The 22,640-nt window shown below is 35.6% G+C and overlaps 1 long non-coding RNA gene and 1 other non-coding gene across 5 annotated transcripts; both read left to right on the plus strand.

Moving 5' to 3' along the window:
* The first annotated feature begins 2,748 nt into the window (after window positions 1-2,748).
* On the plus strand, window positions 2,749-2,850 carry LOC116132201. Its single transcript, XR_004128380.1, has one exon. It is a non-coding gene; the product is annotated as a small nucleolar RNA R71 (small nucleolar RNA).
* A 2,169-nt stretch (window positions 2,851-5,019) lies between these two features.
* On the plus strand, window positions 5,020-7,308 carry LOC116131124. Of its 4 annotated transcripts, none has more exons than XR_004128231.1 (5): window positions 5,020-5,043; window positions 5,764-5,865; window positions 5,943-6,086; window positions 6,958-7,123; window positions 7,272-7,308. It is a non-coding gene; the product is annotated as an uncharacterized LOC116131124 (long non-coding RNA). The 4 variants fall into 4 exon arrangements; XR_004128230.1 differs by lacking the exon at window positions 5,020-5,043 and adding an exon at window positions 5,432-5,488; XR_004128218.1 differs by lacking the exon at window positions 5,020-5,043 and adding an exon at window positions 6,187-6,464 and having other exon boundaries at window positions 5,694-5,865.
* The last annotated feature ends 15,332 nt before the right edge of the window (window positions 7,309-22,640 follow it).

Raw genomic sequence — 22,640 nt, forward strand, 5'->3', positions numbered from 1 at the left:
TGCAGCTTTCTACTACTGTAATTTCGATTGGGCTTCTTGTTTGCTTACCAGAAGATCCATAACTGGATTTTGTGTTTTTTGGGGTCTCTCTTACTCCTGGAAATCTAAAAAACGAGTGATGGTTTCCGATCATCTTCTGAAGCTGAGTAAAGGCCATGGGTTCTGCAGTTGATAATCCATAAATTATACAGTTTTATTTGATCTTTTTGTCGGATTTCAGGTACTTTCTAGTGCATTTTTACCTGAAGGTGCTTAATTCTTTACTTTTCGTGTTTCAGGTTAAAATGGACTTTTAAAGCAAATAAAGACAAAACCGGTAGTTTTGACTCAGAAATTAGCGGATCTCGGAAGATAGGAGAGTTCCAGACAGGACAAAGTACGATGAAGCTTGTTTCCAAGGAAGAGAGCCAAAAAAACGAAGAATGAATGAAGAATCAAGCAGAATGGCAGTTCTGTAAATTTAGAACTTTTGAAGGAGCTTCGCCCCGCCGAAGAAATTGTCTTCGCCGCGGCGAAGTAACCAGAGCGAGTGGGGATTTCTTCATTCTTCGCCGCGGCGAAGAATTCTTCTTCGCCGCGGGGACAGTCAACTTATTCAATTTTGTAAACGCACAGTTTTGTGTCATGGTGTTTTTGGGGGTTTTGGACTAAGTATAAAAGAAAAACTAACCTTTTGCCAAGGGGATCTGAGCTTTTAGGTTTAGCCGGTTTTACACTTTTCGAGTAAAGCTTGAGTTTTTCGGATTGTTAAGGAAGAAGGTTTAGATTTTGACTAGAAGATTCATCTTTTGGGAAGATTTCTTATCTTTCATCTCAGTTTCATTATGTTTAACTTGTTTATTTCTGTTTTTCGTTTTTGTAGTATTTTATAGCTATGAACTAATCTCTTATGGTTAGGGTTTTGAGTGTAGTTTGGATTTAAGGGTTAAGTTTTGTGATTGTGTTATTTCCATGTGAATAAGTTCGGTGTGTGTTACTGAAATTAAATGCCGTATGTGATGAACATGATGAGATTGAGAAATAATTCATGTTAGGCTTCTTGGGTAATCACCATTAAGTATTGGATGCTAGAGATAGATTCAAGAATTAATGAAATCAATTTAGGATTCTTGTGCTTAATGAATTTAGAATTATTAACCTCAATTTGTTGGGTGCGGATGTTAATAAGGATGAATAGGAAAACATAGCCGACGAGGGTATGTTAACATATTAGTGAATCCAATTTACAACCATTGCGCATGAATGTGAAAATACTGTAACTTTTAGGTTTAAACATAAAAGTCCAAACGAAGTCAAAACCTACCCCTTTTTGCTTGAATTGATATTCTGTTTCACTTGCTTTCTTAAAGATTAATTCTTTGTTAATTTCATTTTTGTTTCTTTTTCATATCAATTTGCTCCCCACCAACAAGAATTCGATACTTCAACTTGATAACGTTAGGAAACTTAGGGCTTGCTAACAGTCCGTGGGAACGATATCCTACCCATCACTTTATTATTGAGCGACTAGTGCACTTGCTAGTTTTGAATGTTGTAAGAAACACGCATCAAGTTTTTGCAATTTCTTCTGGGGATTGCACTGCATCTCCGTGAGCATCACCGTTTCTCATCTTCTAATTTCCTTTGTTCGAAAGGATTCCTTCAGAAACTTCGCATAACTCGGCATTTGCTGCAATGCATCTGCAAAAGGAATAATATGCAATTTTTGAAAATTTCAATGAACTTTGAAAATTGCTTATCCTGATTCTTTTTCTTCAATCTCTGAGGAAAAGGCACGGGTGGGGTGTGATGTGCTAATTCTGGGGGGTATCTCGGGGAATGGCCATTTCTCCTTTTCTTTTGCCTTCATCTCTTTCTTTTTTCTCTTCCCCTAAGTAACCTGAATTCTCTTCACAATTAATCTCTTTATCAATTCTCTCTAAACTCTTCCTTTCCGGGTTGCTCACCTTTTGGTAGTGTGGCCTACCTCTTCCAAAACTGTCCCACTTCTCAAAATTATGGCATTGCTGTTCACGTGGGTTGGTCACTGTGTTGCTTGGTAGAGAACCTGCGGTCTATCATTCAGTTCTCGGCCAATTGGCCCATCTGTACCTCAAGATTCCGAATGGATGCCCCTTAGTTTCTAAAGTTTGTCCTCGCTCATCATGAACCCTGTGTCTCTTGCATGAATTTACCGAAAATATCCTCAACTTCGACACTTTTTGATCTCCTGGTTGATGGTCACCCCTGGCGGGTTATTTGGAACTTGCCTTTGGTTCCATTGGTATTTGTTGTGTTTGATTTCCCAAGCCAGATTTGGTGATTTCTCCAACCCGGATTATATGTGTTGGAGAATGGTTGTCGGTTGTCTTTGATTTCCTGCCAAGTAGTTCACTTGCTCCGTTGATGAAGATGACAGTGCAATGTGTTTCCAAATTGGCACTCGCTGCTCACATGGTTTCCTGCACAAATTCAATGTTAGTTGAGGTGCTTGTATAGAATTTACCTGCATAGTTCCCAACTGTTTTTGAGTGCCGTGAGTTGGGCTGAGATGGCTGTGAAAGCATCAACTTCATGAAGACTCGAAGATTTCTCGTTGTAACTCTCTCATTCGGTATTTGATAATTGTTGCTTGCCAAAACCTCAAGCAAACTCATACGCCTCCTCAGGTGTTCTATTCTGCAAAGCCCCTCCTGAAGCTGCATCCACCATGGTTTGCACATTACCCCTCAAACCATTATAGAATGTTTGGACTTGCGCCAAACTGGCAAACCATGATGTGGGCACTTCCTCATCAATTCCTTGTATCTCTCCCAAGCTCGTACAACGTCGGCACATCTGTAGAAATGATGTGATATCATTTCTTAATTTCGCTGACTTCGCTGGAGGAAAGAACTTGGTCAAGAATTTTTGTGCAGATCCTTCCATGTGTTATTGTTCCCGGTGGTAATGCCATTAACCACCCTTTTGCTTTATTCCCATGAGAATGGGAATAAACGCAGCCTAATAGCATCATCCGACACTCCATTTGATGCTGAAGGTGTCGCAAATTTCCAGGAAATTTGCAATGTGCTGATTCGGATCCCCTTCAAATCACCGTTGAATCTAACCGACTGCTGCATCTCTGGATGATTGCCGGCTTGATTCGAAGTTGTTTGCTTGTACTGTAGGTCTGTAATACTTGACAGACTTCCGTTCACTGTGGGAACTGAAATTCTCAGTGTCCTATTTTCTTGTTCAGCCATTTCAACAACAACTTCTTCCGATTCGGTAGGATTATCTCTTTCTCTTCTGTCTCTGTTAAGTCTTTTACAGTCCTCTCAAGCCAAGGTCAACAGGAACCACTGGTTGACATCTTGCTCTTCGCATAACTGAACGAACACAAGTGAAAGAAAGTGAGATCATAACTCTAATGAAAATTAAAACAAAAATTAAACTTCAATTAGCTAAACTAAGGAAAAATTAATGTTACTAAAAAAACAGTCACCGGCAACGGCGCCAAAAACTTGTGCGTGTTCTTCAACATTCAAAACTAGCAAGTGCACTCGCGCTCAAGTAATAAAGTGATGGGTAGGATATGTTCCCACGAGGACTGTTAGCAAAGCACTAAGTTTCCTACGTTATCAAGTTGAAGTAATCGAATTCTTGGATTGGTGGGAGCAAAATGTAATGAAAAAGAAACAAAATGAAAATTAAACGAAGAATTAAATCTTAATTAAAAAAGCAAAGTGAAACACAAAATATCAATTCAAGCAAAAACGGGTAGGGTTTTGACTTCGTTTGGACTTTTAGGGTTAACCTAAAAGTTACACTATTTTCACATTCATGCGCATGGTTGTAAATGGATTCACTAATATGTTAACATACCCTCTCAGGCTATGTTTTCCTATTCATCTTTTAACATTCCGCACCCAACAAATTGAAGGTTAATAATTCTAAATCATTAAGCACAAGATCCTAAATTGATTTCATTAATTCTTGAATCATCTCTAGATCTAATACTATAATGGTGTACCCAAGAAGCCTAACATGAATATTTCTCAATCTCATCATGTACACACATACAGCATTTAATTTCAGAGTAACACACAACCGAAGCTTATTCACATGGAAATAACACAATCACAAAACTTAACCCATTTAAAATCCAAACTACACTCAAAACCCTAACCTAAGAGATTAGTTCATAGCTAAATAATACTACAAAAACGAAAAACAGAAATAAACAAGTTAAACATAATGAAACTGAGATGAAAGATAAGAAATCTCCCCAAAAGATGAATCTTCTAGTCAAAATCTGAACCTTCTCTTAACAATCCGAAAAACTCAAGCTTTACTTTAAGAAAAATGTAAAAACAGCTAAACCTAAAAAGCTCAAGATCCCCTTGGCAAAAGGTTAAGTTTTCTTTTATACTTAGTCCAAAAACCCAGCCAAAAACACGCCAAACACGAAACTGTGCGTTTACAAACTGAATAAGTTGACTGTCGCCGCGGCGAAGAAGAATTCTTCGCCGCCGCGCAAAGAATGAAGAAATCCCACATCGTCTGGCTTACTTCGCCGCGGCGAAGACAATTTCTTCGGCGGGGCGAGCTCCTTCAAAAGTTCTGAAATTTACAGAACTGCACTCTGCTTGCTTCTTCATTCGATTCTTCGATTTTGGCTCTCTTCTTGGAAAAAACAGCTTCATCGTGCTTGTCCTGCTCTGGACTCTCATCTTCGAGATCCGCTAATTCTGAGTCAAAACTATCCAATTTCGTCTTTATTTGCTAAAAAGTCCATTTTAACCTGAAACACGAAAGTAAGATTAAGCACCAATTCAGGTAAAAAAAGCACTAGAAAGTACCTGAAATCCGACAAAAACAAATAAAAACTGTATAATTACGGATTATCAGCAGTTTGTGAAATTGTTTGGTTGGTACAATTGTTGACAAAACTTGGTTATCCTTTGTCTCCAGTTTCTTGTTTTGTGATAACCAGTCAGCCTGCACATGCTTCAAAACCATATTCATGAACGCACTAAACATATTGATATAGACTGCCATATTGTCCAAGAGAAACTGCAGGTTGGTCTTATCAAACTCACTATGGTTCCTAGTGTGGACAAAGGGCAGATATCTTTCTAAAGCCCTGGCAGTTAGCTCCATCATCACCTCTTATCCAAGTGGGAGTGTGAATCTTTATCACTCACCACCTTTTGGGGGGGATGGGGTGGTGTAATTGAGAATACACATCAGCTTACTGCAGTCTAGCCTACAGCCTCATAATATTGTTTTAGTTAAATATTGTTATAGCTAAAGTAACTACAGTTAACTGAACTAATGGAGTTAGTCAGTGGAGCTAATAGTTGAATTAGTTGACTTACTTTACTAAAGTAATTGTACAAAATTGTGCGAATTAATTGAATCTGAGGAATTCTTCTTTTTCTCCTTTTCTACGTTTTTCTTCTCTGTCAAAAACTTTTAGTTTGGCTTTTGGGTGGGCTGGGGGGTGACTTGGTTTATTCTGCAGGTGCTTGTTTTGGCTTGTGCTAGTGTTTGCTTAGGGAGGCAGTGCCATGTTGCTTTGGGTGCTGTTTGTTGGGTTTGCTGTGGGTGGGCGACCAGTCTTGGCTTTGTGTGCCAAGGAAAGCCACACTTTTTCACATCAAATGTGTATATAGTTTCCGATCACTGGCTTGACATAACAGTGATGGATTTCAAATCACGGCAGTCACCTCAAATAGACATCCTTAACTTACAATTCATTGATTTTTTTTACCTACTTGTTGAAGTTAATTGTTTCAGAAACTTCAATCTTGGCTTCAACTTCCAAATGGAAACTGGGAGCTTGTGAAGATAGTGTCAACTTCAGGGAAAGAATCAATTGTTTCACTGCCTGAGGGAAAAGTAAGTGAGATTTCAGTAACATTGAAAATGTTGTATCAATTGATAGTTGACCCTTCTTTTTAATTCATATATTGTAGGTTCAAAAGGTGAAATCTGAAAGTTTGATTTCGGCAAATCCCGATATCCTTGATGGTGTCGATGATCTCATGCAACTTAGCTATTTGAATGAACCGGCAGTATTGTACAATCTCCAGTATAGATACAAGCAAGATACAATTTATGTAAGTGTTTTCATATTGATGTTATATTTAATTTTAATTCTGGTAGTATGTTGCAAGCTTTTTTTAATTCTTTTACTGGGTATAATTGTGTGCAATATAGACCCAAGCAGGACCTGTGTTGGTTGCTAGCAATCCCTTCAAGTAAGTTCCTTTATATGGAAATGACTATATGGGGGCATATAAGAACAAATCTATTGAGAGCCCGCATGTGTATGCTATTACAGATACAGCCATCCGAGAAATGACACGAGGTGCATTTTGTGTTGAATAGTATTGGATTGAGCGGTCCTGTATTAGCAATTGTTCTCTCTCTCTGGTATACTAATTCTGTCTTGTTTTCTTTTCCCTGATGAAAGTAAATCAATCGATCATCATAAGGTTTGTAGACTGTAACTAATAACTAACTTGATTTTGTCTTTTCAACCTTTTGTTATATTTTCCATTTATCATTCTGTTTGTATTGTATGCCTAGATGAGTCAACCTGAATATTGCAGTTCATTGTATTTGCTTTTGGATTATGGATATATTGCTTTACTCATGTTTGTATTGCATCTGAGCTGGTTTGAGCGCATTTCATTCCAAGTCATTTCTCATCAAGTAAAATGAAAGTTTATAACCTATTTCCTCCCTTTGTGCTTTTTCATTTTGGTGGCTGGCTAGATGCCCTACTTTACTCTAGTTTTCCCCATACTGTGATATGGAATGGAACATGGTAGTTTTGTTCAAGTTATCCCTTTCGTATCCTTTGCAGAATCTGACTTATAGGCATGAGATGCTCCCCTATATCTGTCAAATTTTAAAATTCTGTTGCTGTTTCAAAATGTATACCTATATTCATGTATTGATTCTAATATTCACCTGCTTGTCCAGCGGTGAAAGTGGAGCAGGAAAAACTGAGACAGCAAAAATAGCGATGCAATATTTAGCTGCTCTTGGTGGTGGCAGTGGGATAGAATATGAAATATTGAAGACTAATTCAATCTTAGAAGCATTTGGTAATGCCAAAACATCGAGAAATGACAACTCAAGTCACTTTGTAAGCTCCCTGTTCTTGGCATGAACATCTCAAAGTTATTTACTTAAACTTCTTTTGTTCTGGTCTAGCAGTTGTACACTATCTGAAGTTGTTTTACTTTTAGCCTTTTAAGTAGCAAGTATTGATAGTCTGGGTGAACTTGTCACAGGGAAAGCTGATAGAAAACAAAATGGAAGTGGTGATGATNCAGTTTAATGTAACACCTAAATGCATTTGTTCTGATAATGGCTTAGAGTTTTTTAATAGAAATTGTCATGATTTGTTAGCAAACCTAGGTATTCAGCATCAAAGTTCATGCATTTACTCTCCACAACAAAATGGTATTGTGGAGAGAAAACATAGACACATTTTACAGGTTGCTAGAGCCTTAAAGTTTCACTCAAAATTACCACACACACTTTGGGGCTACTGTATTCAAACAGCAGTCTATCTAATTAATAGGTGTCCAACCCCTATCCTCAAAGGTCTCTCTCCTTGAAAAATTATTTGGCAAACCTCCTTCCTTGACACATTTGAGAGACTTTGGTTGCTTAGCTTATTCCACAATCCTTACTCCCAAAGACAAATTTACCCCTAGGTCCATTCCATGTGTTTTTGTAAGATACTCCTTAAATAAAAAGGGATATTTGCTGTACAACTTAGACACCCATATAGTTCATACCACCCGAGATGTGACTTTTTATGAACATATTTTTCCTTTAAGCTTGTCCAAAACAGAATTTTCAGTTTTTCCATCTGATTCTTTTCTAGAAGTCGATTGTTCCAATACACCTCTTTCACAACCTTGCATACATGTAAATGGTTTTCCAGGTCATACATCAGATCCAATTGTGTCTCCTCACTCACATATACCTTCTACAACAGATTCTCCTCTCCCGAATACAGATTCTACAGCTGATACTTCAGTTCAACCCTCTTCCATACCGTTAAGGAAATCCTCCAGAATTACAAAACCTCCAATCTAGACTATAGACAACCATTGTCCTATACTTCTATCTTCCTCACAAACTCACTTAGTCAAATATCCAATTTCCAATTCTGTAAATTACAATCACCTTTCACCCACTTACCAAGCCTGCCTTAGTAAAATTTCTTCCCTTACTGAACCAGTTAGTTTTTCCCAAGCATCCAAAGATCCTAACTGGGTAGAAGCTATGTCAAAGGAAATTAAAGCTCTAGAGAACAATCATACTTGGTCATTGGTTCCATTGCCCCTTGGTAAAAGTCCCATAGGATGTAAAAGGGTATACAAATTGAAGTTTAATGCTGATGGCACCTTGGAGAGGTATAAAGCCAGGTTGGTGGCTAAAGGTTACACACAACAGGATGGAATTGATTATGAGGAAACATTCTCCCCTGTTGTTAAAATGGTAATTGTTAGGACCATTCTTTCTTTAGCTTCACTTTATGATTGGCCCTTATATCACCTTGATGTGGATAATGCATTCTTACAAGGTGATTTATCAGAGGAGATTTATATGTCTTTGCCTCAAGGTTTTCATAAACCTTCTAGACAACATTTGGTTTGTAGACTTCACAAGTCCTTATATGGACTTAAACAGGCTTCTCGAGCCCTGGAATTTTAAACTCACTTCAGCCTTGCTTCAGGGAGGATTTTCCCAAGCAAAATCAGATTATTCTCTCTTTATCAAACGACATAAAACTCACATTGTGGTGATTCTAGTTTATGTTGATGACATAGTCATCACTGGAAGTAATTCAAATCTGATTCATGATACAAAAAGGTTACTTCAGTCAAATTTTAAGCTTAAGGATCTTGGACTACTTAGATATTTCCTTGGTTTGGAGGTGGCTAGGTCTGATAAAGGGATTTCCATTTGCCAACGCAAGTATGCTTTTGAATTAATTTCTGCTACTGGTTTATAAAGTAGCAAACCTGCTGTTATTCCTATTGATCAGCACATTAAGTTCACTTCTTTGGAATATGATAAGCAGTTCAATGTTCCTAGAGATCCCTTACTCAAAGATGCTTCTGGTTATCAGAAATTAATTGGTAAACTGCTGTACTTATGCATGACTCGCCCTAATTTAAGCTATTCAGTCCACTTGTTTAGTCAGTTTATGCATGCTCGTAAGGATTCACATATGCAGGCTGCTTTAAAAATTGTGAAATATGTTAAATCTGCTCCTGGTTTGGGGTTATTTTTTTCCATCAACTGGTTCATTGCAGCTTTCTACCTACTGTAATTTCGATTGGGCTTCTTGTTTGCTTACCAGAAGATCCATAACTGGATTTTGTGTTTTTTGGGGTCCTCTCTTATCTCCTGGAAATCTAAAAAACGAGTGATGGTTTCTCGATCATCTTCTGAAGCTGAGTATAAGGCCATGGCTTCTGCAGTTGATAATCCATAAATTATACAGTTTTTATTTGATCTTTTTGTCGGATTTCAGGTACTTTCTAGTGCATTTTTACCTGAATTGGTGCTTAATTCTTTACTTTTCGTGTTTCAGGTTAAAATGGACTTTTAAAGCAAATAAAGACAAAACCGGATAGTTTTGACTCAGAAATTAGCGGATCTCGGAAGATAGGAGAGTTCCAGACAGGACAAAGTACGATGAAGCTTGTTTCCAAGGAAGAGAGCCAAAAATCGAAGAATCGAATGAAGAATCAAGCAGAATGGCAGTTCTGTAAATTTCAGAACTTTTGAAGGAGCTTCGCCCCGCCGAAGAAATTGTCTTCGCCGCGGCGAAGTAAGCCAGAGACGATGTGGGATTTCTTCATTCTTCGCCGCGGCGAAGAATTCTTCTTCGCCGCGGCGACAGTCAACTTATTCAATTTTGTAAACGCACAGTTTTGTGTCATGCGTGTTTTTGGCTGGGTTTTTGGACTAAGTATAAAAGAAAAACTTAACCTTTTGCCAAGGGGATCTTGAGCTTTTTAGGTTTAGCCGTTTTTACACTTTTCTTAGAGTAAAGCTTGAGTTTTTCGGATTGTTAAGGAAGAAGGTTTAGATTTTGACTAGAAGATTCATCTTTTGGGAAGATTTCTTATCTTTCATCTCAGTTTCATTATGTTTAACTTGTTTATTTCTGTTNACACCAGACACCCGGTTCGTCAACAAGTTCGATTCGCCCCCGACTTCCAGGTTATTTACCAAAGTGCCATCAAAGCCCACCAATCACTCCAAGTTTACAGGAAAGTGTGGCAAGCCACGGTGTGTAGAATGTCATATGCACCCGGCTTGTAAATCCAAAGACAAGACCAAGGGAACTCAGAAGTTTAACTCACGTGATTTGGTCTCAAATTATAAGTCCATCACGTGGCGGGTTACAGATGGCCGACCCGGTTTGAATTATTCCGGGTTTTCAGCCACGGGGCTATTGGATCATTTGGGTAGTGATTATGGAGATGAGGAAGTTGATGATAATGGCAGTGATGTTTGAAGCTATAATGGTTAATTTGGTCAATATTTTGAAGCATAAAGAGATGAGATGATAAATGTTGGAGATGAAGATCATGTTGATGATGAAAGGCATAATGTTATGAAGTGGGAATCTGAAGGAGATAAAGCTTGGTTGTAATGTTGATTTATTTGTTTCTGTGATGTATTCTGCTTTTGGTATAATTTGAAATGCTTTTAATGGTGTCACATAAACTTATGGGGAATATTTAAGATAATGTGGTAGGACTAATGGGACGCCTTCATTCGGCCCTTCCGCATCTACAAAAACGCACCCCGATGATTTTCGTTTCTGCATCTATCACTTAACTGTTGATAAACTCCCAGTTAAAATAAATAAATAAATTAAGAGACCCATGCGCCACCAATTAATTCAAGATTGAAAAGTTATAAAGTCTCACTTTCCTTGGGAAATGAAAAGCAACCTGTTTTTAATGAAACTTAATATTTATTTTTAAAATTTATACAAAATTCTTAAGTAAACGAGGCGCCACAAGCCCCTTCGTATTCTCACTGTGTTAATATATAACTGAACAACGCCTTGACTCTAATTTTCTTAGATAAGTAGAAACTGAAGACTGAAGATTTGTGTGAACCCCAATTGTTCTTTGATTAAGGTGCATCTGATTTGACCTTGAAATTTATTGATTTCATTACTTTCACTTAAGTTTTAGCTACAATGCTTTGTGGGTATTTGATTTTTATTCTTTACTACTATGAAGTTCTCTTCTCTATGTTCACTGAAGAATATTATGTACTGACTTTTTTTCATGTATTAACAATAGTTTCGGACCAGTTAAATTGTGGGTACATTATGCTGATACATTTCATATTAGAACATTTAACTAAGATATTTAATATCTTCTGTATTTTGTTTATCAAATGCTCATATATACGGCACTAACTATTCTTCATAATTAAATTTCCCTCATCTTATTTTCTGGGAGAGAAGAATAGTGAGGATGAGTAACATCATTCCAGCGCCAAAATCAAAATTCCGGAAGAAAAAAATAGTAAAGGACGGTTGTGAAAGCCAGGACATTATCAGCAAACTGCCAGACAATATTCTTCATTACATTCTTTCCTTCCTTCCTTCCACAAGTACATTGAATAAACCATTCCCAAGTCTTCTCTGTTTAATAACTTCATATAAAAGACACCCATAGGAACACTATTCCTCATCCTTCTTCATTTCATTTAAGCCAACAACACATTTTTGTACAAAATGAAGAGAGAAGGTCGCCAACATGGAATGGTGAGGACCTATAAGGTCATACCATCTCCATGGAACCCGAGAATAAATGATTGTTGCTGTCCACCTTTCTTATGTTTTCCATAAAGGGTAAATATGATACATGAATTTCCCCATGATCTGATGGGAGAATGATGAACCCTAGTATGTATAGAAGATATGTTCTAGCATTGACACATAAGTACCTTGTCATCTGCCCCATCTTTTACCATTCATAAATTCTTCTCTAGAAGATATGTTCTAGCATTAATAAACTTACAAGATTGTGCACGAAATCTCTTAGTGCATTAAACTTACAAGACAACTTCAGTCATCAACAAATTTAGGGTTTTTGATTTACATAATGACATTTGGGTATATTATATAGTGATGAAAATATTAAATAATATGTGCTAATTTATACCCAGTTATTGAATGTTGTTGAAAAACTCTACTTAGAACCTTTCTCTTAATACAGAGTTTGAGTCTTTTTCATTTAGACAGATTTGCGAACGTGGACGCTCTAAATCCACCATCTACTTCGAAAACTCTAAAACCCAGATAGTTGAGGGTAAATTGGTAATTTACATTTATATATAAATTGAGAGTATATCAATAATTTCATATTTAAAGAGTGGGTATATTGGTAATTGACCTTGTTGATATGACATAAAATAATAATAAAATTATTCAGTTTAATCGTAAGGGTATTTTCATCAAACAGTCAAATAGTAATAGATTTTTCTAACAGAATATAACGGTAGGTGAAAAAGTGTCGTTTTGAAACTTTATCGGTGGTAAAATTTTGTTTCACCAAACCTTGGGTGGGAAAATGTCGTTTGCCCTGAAAATGGCTATCCTTATTGATTTCTCCGTTTATGTTTCTGCATTAGCACTTAACTGTTGATAAACTCCCAATTTTAGAGGTAATATAATATATATAAAATTTGAAGGTATAAACTATATGATTGTCATTTTGAAGAGGTAGAATTCCTTCATTTGGCCACATAGAGAAATTGTTCAAGACTTGGCTGCATTTGATTGGTGTTAATTTGGATTCTTGATATTTGGCTAGATGATATTGGTCATGATATGACATACATTAATGAGTTGGATTTGATGGTATATGTGGCTTCGTATAATTAGTGTTCGATATTGTTTGTTATTAATGACAGATATTAATAATTGTATTGATCATTGTTTGTTATAAATATTGTCATTAATATAGAGATAATTTTATGTGAATCTAATGAGTCTTATATATTGTATGTCATTTACAATACATTTATGTAAATTTGAAAGATTTGTGAATATGAATAGTTTCATAAGTTTTTATTTTGTTACATTGAATGTGTTCTGTGTTGCTGTTTAATATAAACGGTTAGAGATGTTTATGAGAATGTAATTGAGACATTCGAAAGGTCTAATTAAAACTTGGTTAATTTTCACATAAACATTGAAGCTCTACATTCACATTTACATACAAATGCTCTAAATTGACTAAATATAAACACTGCATTTGATTGGTGATGATGTTGATTCTATACATTTGGGTGGATGTTATTGGTGATGATGTGGAATATTTGGGTGAATAAGATTCTTTGTTACACATGGCTAAATATAATTGGTTTTGATACGTTTTAGAATTTATGAAACATATTAATAAATTAGCAATTGCACTTTTTTAGCATCCCAAAGGTTTAATCTCTTCACATTCGCTTAACATGGCTTAATATAATTGGTGTTAATATGTTCTAGTATTTATGAAACATATTAATAAATTAGCAATTACACTTTTTGGGCATCCCAAAGGCTTAATCTCTTCGCATTCGCTCAAATTAAAACGCTTGATAAATTATCAGGATCCAGAGTCCAGACTCAATCCGTCTCCAAAACTTCATTTCTTCTTTGTTCACAGGCATTGGAGGAGCCTTTGCCCCATTTCAAGAAGAACCAGACATGGACATCGCTTCAAAAATAATTCTTCCTCAACATCAACTTAAAGGTACCATTTTTTTCACTGAATCTTTAACCACATTCCGTCCCAGCTTTACCATCTTTTGTGTTTATGGTTTTCGTGACTGTGTTTGCTGAGAAATGTTAATTTAGGATTGTTTATACTGTTTTTTCTTTGGATGTTGCAAACATTTGGTTGGAATTTCTTTTATTAGTTTTCTGGGTGATATTGTTGTTCATCCGTTTTGTAACAGAGATTTTTGGAAATTGAATTTCTTGGAAATCATTTGGGGGAAGTGAAGCAAAAGAATGCATTAGGAGATGTCAGGAGCAGGAGGGTTCTTCAAGATATTGGAAATTTAGTAACCGAACGAGCCCCACAAGGAAAGGTAAAGTCTCTCTTTTTTGCTCTTAATTTTGTTAATTCATAATTTCATACTCATAATTGCTACTTTTAATGAAGTTTTGGAGACGGATTGAGTCTCCAAAACTGCATTAAAAGTAGCAATTATAATTTATATATATTGTTGAAGTTCTAATGGTTTATTATTTAAATGAAGCACTCTCTGCTCTGGTTCTTGATGTTGTCGACAAGAAAACGTGGAATCATATTTGTGATGAGTTAAACAGGCAAACATAACTCAACTCCAATAACAACCAATTAAGAAAGCACCTAGATGTTCTACGGGCATGCAACTATATTCTGAAGTCTGCTTATAATCAAAACGACTTTGCTATTGAGGTTATTTACTTAGGTTGATAAAGTTTGATGCATTTATTTATTCCAGAGTGTATGTATTTTCACCCTTAAACTCCCCAACTGGGTGTTTGTTTCATATTTATGTAGCATTTATTTGATGTATCTCATTACAAAAGATAGAGGTTCTGATGAGATTAGTTTAATGAATGGCATTGGCAATAGCACCCTGTAGTCTCAGAATCACTGGATCAGTTGTTTTATCTGTGATATTTTTGTAACATTACTGTTTATCTATATACCAAATATAATATGGATGGTACTTTTGGTTAATGTGGTTAGTATTTGGTCTGGAACTTCCAATTTGATAGCGATACCAGGTGCTTTGATTTCTGGTACATACCTGGGCAGGTTCCGCACCCTTCTCTTTCATTTGGTTTTATCCAGATTGTTACATTGTTCAAACAAACATGGTATCAAAGAAAGTCACTTTCATAAACAACCAGCCCAACTTGATATAACCAATTTCATAAGCCTTGAACTAGTAAATAAATAAATTAATAGATGCATGCGCCACCATCTGATGAGTAAATTAATTCAAGATTGAGAAGTTATAAAGTCTCACTTCCTTGGGAAATGAAAAGCAACCCGTTTAATTAATGAATTTTAAGATTTATTTTTAAAATTTATACAAAATTCTTAAGTAAACGAGGCGCCACAAGCCCCTTAGTATTCTCACTGTGTCAATTAGAAACTGAAGACTGAAGATTTGTGTGAACCCCAATTGTTCTTTGATTAAGGTGCATCTGATTTGACCTTGAAATTTATTGATTTCATTACTTTCACTTAAGTTTTAGCTACAATGCTTTGTGGGTATCTGATTTTTATTCTTTATGACTATAAAGTTTTCTATGTTCATTGAAGGATATTATGTACCGAGTTTTGTTTGAGAATTAACAATCGTTTTAGCTGCAATTCTTTTGTTGTATTTGATTTGTATTCTTTACTACTATCAAGTTTTCTATGTTCATTGAAGAGTATCATGTACTGAGTTTTGTTTAAAAATTAACAATCGTTTCAGAGCAGTTGTATTGTGGGTACATTTGCTGATACATTTCATATTCAAACATTTAACTAAGACATTTAATATCTTCTGTGTTTTGTTTATCTAATGCTCATATATACGGCACTAACTATTCTTCATAATTAAATTTCCCTCATCTTATTTTCAGGGTGAGAAGAATAGTGAGGATGAGTAACATCATTCCAGCGCCAAAATCAAAATCCCGGAAGAAAAAAAACAGTAAAGGACGGTTGTGTAGGCGAGGACATTATCAGCAAACTGCCAGACAATATTCTTCATTACATTCTTTCCTTCCTTCCTACCAAATATGTTCTTAGAAGTTCAGTATTGTCAAAAAGATGGATGTACGACCTCCATATATATCATTAATTTCGACGAGGATGATTATTTCTTTGGTACTTGGCCTGGGTAGTTGGATGAGAAGCCGGAAAAGGTCCAGGCTGGATTCTTGAATTCTGTGGATAGAGTACTTAACCATCATGATCCCGCATGTATACAAAAATTTCGTCTTGTGGCCAGGTGGATAAATATCAGTATATCACGTATTCATTCATGGATATCTACTGCAACAAGTCTTAAGGTTCAAGATATTGAAGAATACACATCAGCTCTACTTCAGCTCAGCTTACAGCCTTTCATAAATATTGTTTTAGTTAAATATTGTTACAGTTAAATGTAACCACAGTTAACTGAACTAGTGGAGTTAGTTAGTGGAGTTGGTTAGTTGAATTAGTTGACTTACTTTACTAAAAGTAATTGTACAGAACTGAGCGAATTAATTGAATATGAGGAATTCTTCTTTCTACGTTTTTTCTCTCTGTCAAAACCTTTTATGCAATTACCTTTTACCTTGATTTTTGCTTAATCCAGGACCTCTAGAGTGGCAGGTTGAAGGGGATTGGTAAAAAATTTCAAGGTTTATATTTGCATGTGGCCTTCATACAATCATCACTGCACAACTCTGACATCAAAACCATTGCCAAAATACTTTCTACATCGAATGTTTGCAACACAGTAATAAACAAGATTTCAATTCCTAGTTCTAGGGTAGTTTCTGATTTCAATGTTTGGCATAAAAGATTGGGGCATGTCCCAAATCCTATTCTAAAACAAATGGTTAATGATTTGTCAATTGACAATTCTACACATTGTCCAATCTGTCCCTTGGCAAAACAAACCAGAACACCTTTTCCCTTAAGCCAAAGTATTTCAAATTCAGTTTTTGATCTTTTGCATATAGATGTATGGGGTCCCTGTAAAGTACCTGCTTTTGGAAATGCAAGATATTTCTTTACAATTGTGGATGATTGTACTAGAGTGACATAGATTTTCTTAATGCAATTTAAATCTGATGTTTTTCAATTGCTTAAAAATTTCTTACTCATGGTTCAAAATCAGTTTCATGTAACACCTAAATGCATTCGTTTTGATAATGGCCTAGAGTTTTTTAATAGAAATTGTCATGATTTGTTAGCAAACCTAGGTATTCAGCACCAAAGTTCATGCATTTACTCTCCACAACAAAATGGTATTGTGGAGAGAAAACACACACATTTTACAGGTTGCTAGAGCCTTAAAGTTTCACTCAAAATTACCACACACACTTTGGGGCTACTGTATTCAAACAGCAGTCTATCTAATTAATAGGTGTCTAACCCCTGTCCTCAAAGGTCTCTCTCCTTTTGAAAAATTATTTGGCAAACCTCATTCCTTGACACATTTGAGAGTCTTTGGTTGCTTAGCTTATTCCACAATCCTTACTCCCAAAGACAAATTTACCCTTAGGTCCATTCCATGCGTTTTTGTAGGATACTCCTTAAATAAAAAGGGATATTTGCTGTACAACTTAGACACCCATACAGTTCATACCACCCGAGATGTGACTTTTTATGAACATATTTTTCCTTTCAGCTTGTCCAAAACAGAATTTTTAGTTTTTCCATTTGATTCTTTTCTAGAAGTCGATTGTTCCAATACACCTCTTTCACAACCTTGCATACATGTAGATGGTTTTCCAGGTCATACATTAGATCCAGTTGTGTCTCCTCACTCACATATACCTTCTACAACAGATTCTTCTCTCCCAAATATAGATTCTACAGCTGATACTTCAGTTTAGCCCTCTTCCATAACTTTAAGGAAATCCACCAGAATTACAAAACCTCCAATCTGGACTACAGACTACCACTGTCCTACACTTCCCTCTTCCTCACAAACTCACTTAGTCAAATATCCAATTTCCAAATCTGTAAATTACAGTCACCTTTCACCCACTTACCAAGCCTGCCTTAGTAATATTTCTTCCTTTACTGAACCAGTTAGTTTTTCCCAAGCATCCAAAGATCCTAACTGGGTAGAAGCTATGTCTAAGGAAATTAAAGCTCTAGAGAACAATCATACTTGGTCATTGGTTCCATTGCCCCCTGATAAAAGTCCCATAGGATGTAAATGGGTATACAAATTGAAGTTTAATGCTGATGGCACCTTGGAGAGGTATAAAGCCAGGTTAGTGGCTAAAGGTTACAGACAACAGGCTAGAATTGATTATGAGGAAACATTCTCCCCTGTTGTTAAAATGGTAACTGTCAGGACCATTCTTTCTTTAGCTTCACTTTATGATTGGCCCTTATATCACCTTCATGTGGATAATGCATTCTTACAAGGTGATTTATCAGAGGAGATTTATATGTCTTTGCCTCAAGGTTTTCATAAACCTTTTGGACAGCATTTGGTTTGCAGACTTCACAAGTCCTTATATGGACTTAAACAGGCTTCTCGAGCCTGGAATTTTAAACTCACTTTAGCCTTGCTTTAGGGAGGATTTTCCTAAGCAAAATCAGATTATTCTCTCTTTATCAAATGACATAAAACTCACATTGTGGTGATTCTAGTTTATGTTGATGACATAGTCATCACTGGGAGTAATTTAGATCTGATTCATGATACAAAAAGGTTACTTCAGTCGAATTTTAAGCTTAAGGATCTTGGACTACTTAGATATTTCCTTGGTTTGGAGGTGGCTAGGTCTGATAAAGGGATTTCCATTTGCCAACGCAAGTATGCTTTAGAATTAATTTTTACTACTGGTTTATCAAGTAGCAAACCTGCTGTTATTCCCATTGATCAGCACATTAAGTTCACCTCTTTGGAATATGATAAGCAGTTCAATGTTCCTGGAGACCCCTTACTCAAAGATGTTTCTGCTTATCAGAAATTAATTGGTAAACTGCTGTACTTATGCATGACTCGCCTTGATTTAAGCTATTCAGTCCACTTGTTGAGTCGGTTTATGCATGCTCCTAAGGATTCACATATGCAGGTTGCTTTAAAGATTGTGAAATATGTTAAATCTGCTCCTGGTTTGGGGTTATTTTTTCCATCAACTGGTTCATTGCTGCTTTCTACCTACTATGATTCCGATTGGGCTTCTTGTTTGCTTACAAGAAGATCCATCACTAGATTTTGTGTTTTTTTGGGGTCCTCTCTTATCTCCTGGAAATCTAAAAAACAAGTGACGGTTTCTCGATCATCTTCTAAAGCTGAGTATAGGGCCATGGCTTCTGCAGTTTGTGAAATTGTTTGGTTGGTACAATTGTTGACAGAACTTGGTTATCCTCCTTTGTCTCCAGTTTCCTTGTTTTGTGATAACCAATCAGCCTTGCACATTGCTTCAAACCCCATATTTCATGAACGCACTAAGCATATTGATATAGACTGCCATATTGTCCGAGAGAAACTGCAGGCTGGTCTTATTCAAACTCACTATGTTCCTAGTGGTGATCAAAGGGCAGATATCTTTACTAAAGCCCTTGGCAGTCAGCTCCATCATCACCTCTTATTCAAGTTGGGAGTGTTGAATCTTTATCACTCACCACCTTGAGGGGGGGGTATTGAAGAATACACATCAGCTCTGCTTTAGCTCAGCTTACAGCCTTTCATTAATATTGTTTTAGTTAAATATTGTTATAGTTAAATGTAACCAGAGTTAACTGAACTAGTGGAGTTAGTTAGTGGAGTTGGTTAGTTGAATTAGTTGACTTACTTTACTAAAAGTAATTGTACAGAACTGAGCGAATTAATTGAATCTGAGGAATTCTTCTTTTTCTTCTTTCTACATTTTTTCTCTCTGACAAAACCTTTTACAAGAGCTTGACCTTACCCTACCTGCTGAAACACTCTTCATGTTCCCTAATAGTCTTTTAAGTGCTGAGTCACTCAACATACTGAAATTACTCACGTATTCAAAGCTGGTGGTTCCAAGTTTCATACACTTGCCCAACCTTAAGACCTTGCACCTTGCGGTTGAATTTCCAGAAGATCATACAGGCCAGAAACTCTTTTCTGGTTGTCCAGTTCTACAAGAGTTGGGTTTAATCGACTGCTACTGGAAGCATACTGAGAGAGACACCATTTATATACCCTATGTAAGACAATTATATATTTATGAAAATGGCTATCCAGATGATTACCCTTACACAGATCGAACAGAGACTCTCCATGATTGTGAGGTCCTTATTTATGCAGAAAATCTTGAGTATTTTGATTGCTCGAGTTATTTGACTGTTGACGTATCTTTGTGTAACATATCTTCAAAAGCCAATGCACATATTTATGTTCAAGACTATTACGAAATGCTAGAGGATTGCATGCCACGAGCCTTAAAAATAATTGATAGAATTATCTGAGTTAAATTTCTTACTTTGTATGTTGCTACTCTTGAGGTATTGTAAATTATATTTATTTATGAATTATTCGTAGATGGCCTTTCGCAATTTATTATATTCAATTCTTTGAAGAGACGTGTAATTGTGAGATTGATTTTTTTTTTATCTTTTCTTTCCTGCGTTCAAAGTTTTTCAGAGAAGAAGATTATCTAGAAGCTCGTCTATCTGGCTTTCACAACTTGTCTCATTTGAAGGTGGAACGGATTTGTGATAAAAGTTTAGCGTTGACATATTTTCTTCATAAATCACCTAATCTGGAATCTCTAGATGTACCAAAGGTAACTATATTCAATGCCCAATTAAATTTTTACTGTACTTTCTATAACTGTAATTTAGTGTTCTAAATTGTGCAAAAATTTATGAGATTAGTTGCCTTTTACCATAAATTATATGTTCTTAGAGCATCTTTAATGGTGTTTTTTTATTTTAAAGAGCATCTTTCATATAAATAAAGAGTTTCTTTATTGATTTTTAAATATTAAGAGTAAATTTTTTATTCAAATTTAATAGACTCTTAAAATTTTAAGAGAGAGAATATGTTTTTATAAGAAAGAAACTTAATATGAAAGATAAATTATAAATAAAATGCATAGAGACTTGCAATTTATTATTTAAAATTATGATAGAGAGTGAAATTTGACTATTTAATTGTGAAAAGTCAAACTCACTTTTTAATTTATATTTAAAGAATAAAGAGTCTGTTGGACTCTTATTTTTATGGATAGAGTTTATAATAAAAAGTTTAGGTTATATAAAGAGTTATTTGGAGATGTTATATGCAGACATTTTAAATAACAATAAAAGGTTGGGTATTGGTATATTGCACTACCGTATTTGAAGCATTTCCTGAAAACTGCCATCATCTCATGTTCTGGTGTGGAGGATGAAGACTTGAAGTTTTTAAAATATTTATTTGAGAATGCGGTCATGCTGGAGAAGGTTAAAATCTTTTTTCCAAAGGACTTAGCAGTAGATTTAGAGAAGCAGAAGGAGATTAAGCATCAGTTACAGTTAATTCGCCAGGGAACAACAGACGTTATAGTTAAGTTTCGTACGTTTTTTTTGGTATAATTTAATGCAAATTGATGCAATTGGTGACTGCATTTGATGTATCTCAGTTGAATGGCTCTTGGAATTGATTTATTTGTGTTTTTCAAACTAATGAATAATGATCTTACATTCAAAATCAAAATCTCAAATCTGAAATGCAGCACTGATGAATTGATGGACATAATTAACTTCAAGGAGATTTTAAAGTGAAACAACTCTCTTGCTTCCCAAGGCTTCTCCGCCTAACCAATTACCAAAGCAACTCCCTATATAGAGAGACCCAGAACGGCAATTACTCATTTTATTCAGGTCAGAATACAATTTATAGTTAACCCCTGGAATGTGTGGCTAGCCACAGTGTGTGGAATGGAATGTCATTTGCACCCACTTGTAACTCCAAGGGAACTCAAAAGCTTAAGCCATATGATTTGGTCTCAAATTATGACTTATCACGTGGCAAGTTGGTTTGAATTTTTTTGGGTTTTCTACAACTGAGATATTGGATCATTTGGCTAGTAACTCTGGAGAGGAAAAAATTAGTAAATAAGAATCATAGATTTGTCAGTAAATAAATCAATGATAAGATAATTGTAAAGTTTTTTGTCAACTTATAAAGTTATGTGTATACATCTCCTTTGTCTGAACATATTGCAAATATGTGTGCACATTTTCATCAGTTGTGTAAACATTTTATGAATCAAATTTCAAAATACAGGTGACATTTTTATTTGCCTTGTTGATATATTTTTGTCCTTGAAACTTGTGGTAAAAGTCACTTTACAAGTGTCTGTTTGTCCTAAAGTGGTCCAACAAGGTTGTTAGAATATGTTAGTGGTCCAATGAAGGTTGGTTGAGTTTGTCTGGACGTGTATTGATGAGATTAGTTAACGAAGGATTATATATGTTCATCATCTTCTTCCTTGCATTTATTGAACCTGAATATTCCATTATTTGTTCTTTGAAATTTCTTACAGAGTTTGTTCATTTGGTCAGGTTCCTTATATTGTTTACTGCTCAACATTTTGATGAACTTATCTTGTTGTGGAGTGTTTGTTAGAACGTGGTTCTTTTGTTGAAAGCTTGAAGGAAGTTTAAGTTGTGGTGTTGAAAGTAAATTTCGGCCATTGAAGCTCGAGCTGTTCAAATGAATTCTTGGACTTAGGCAATCTGTAGCAGAACGTTAGAGTAATCAAAAGGTGGAATTAGAGTCTTGTAAAACAGTGAGTTGTTTACAATTGTTGTACTTAATTTCAACTTTGTATTGACTTGGAACGTGTTTGTTGCAGTGGATTTGCTTAATTTGGACTTGAACCTATGGATATAGGCTAAAATGGCTTTTAGCTTAACCATGTA

This window comes from Pistacia vera, unplaced genomic scaffold, assembly GCF_008641045.1.
Source record: "Pistacia vera cultivar Batoury unplaced genomic scaffold, PisVer_v2 Contig100, whole genome shotgun sequence".
Taxonomy (NCBI): Eukaryota; Viridiplantae; Streptophyta; class Magnoliopsida; order Sapindales; family Anacardiaceae; genus Pistacia; species Pistacia vera.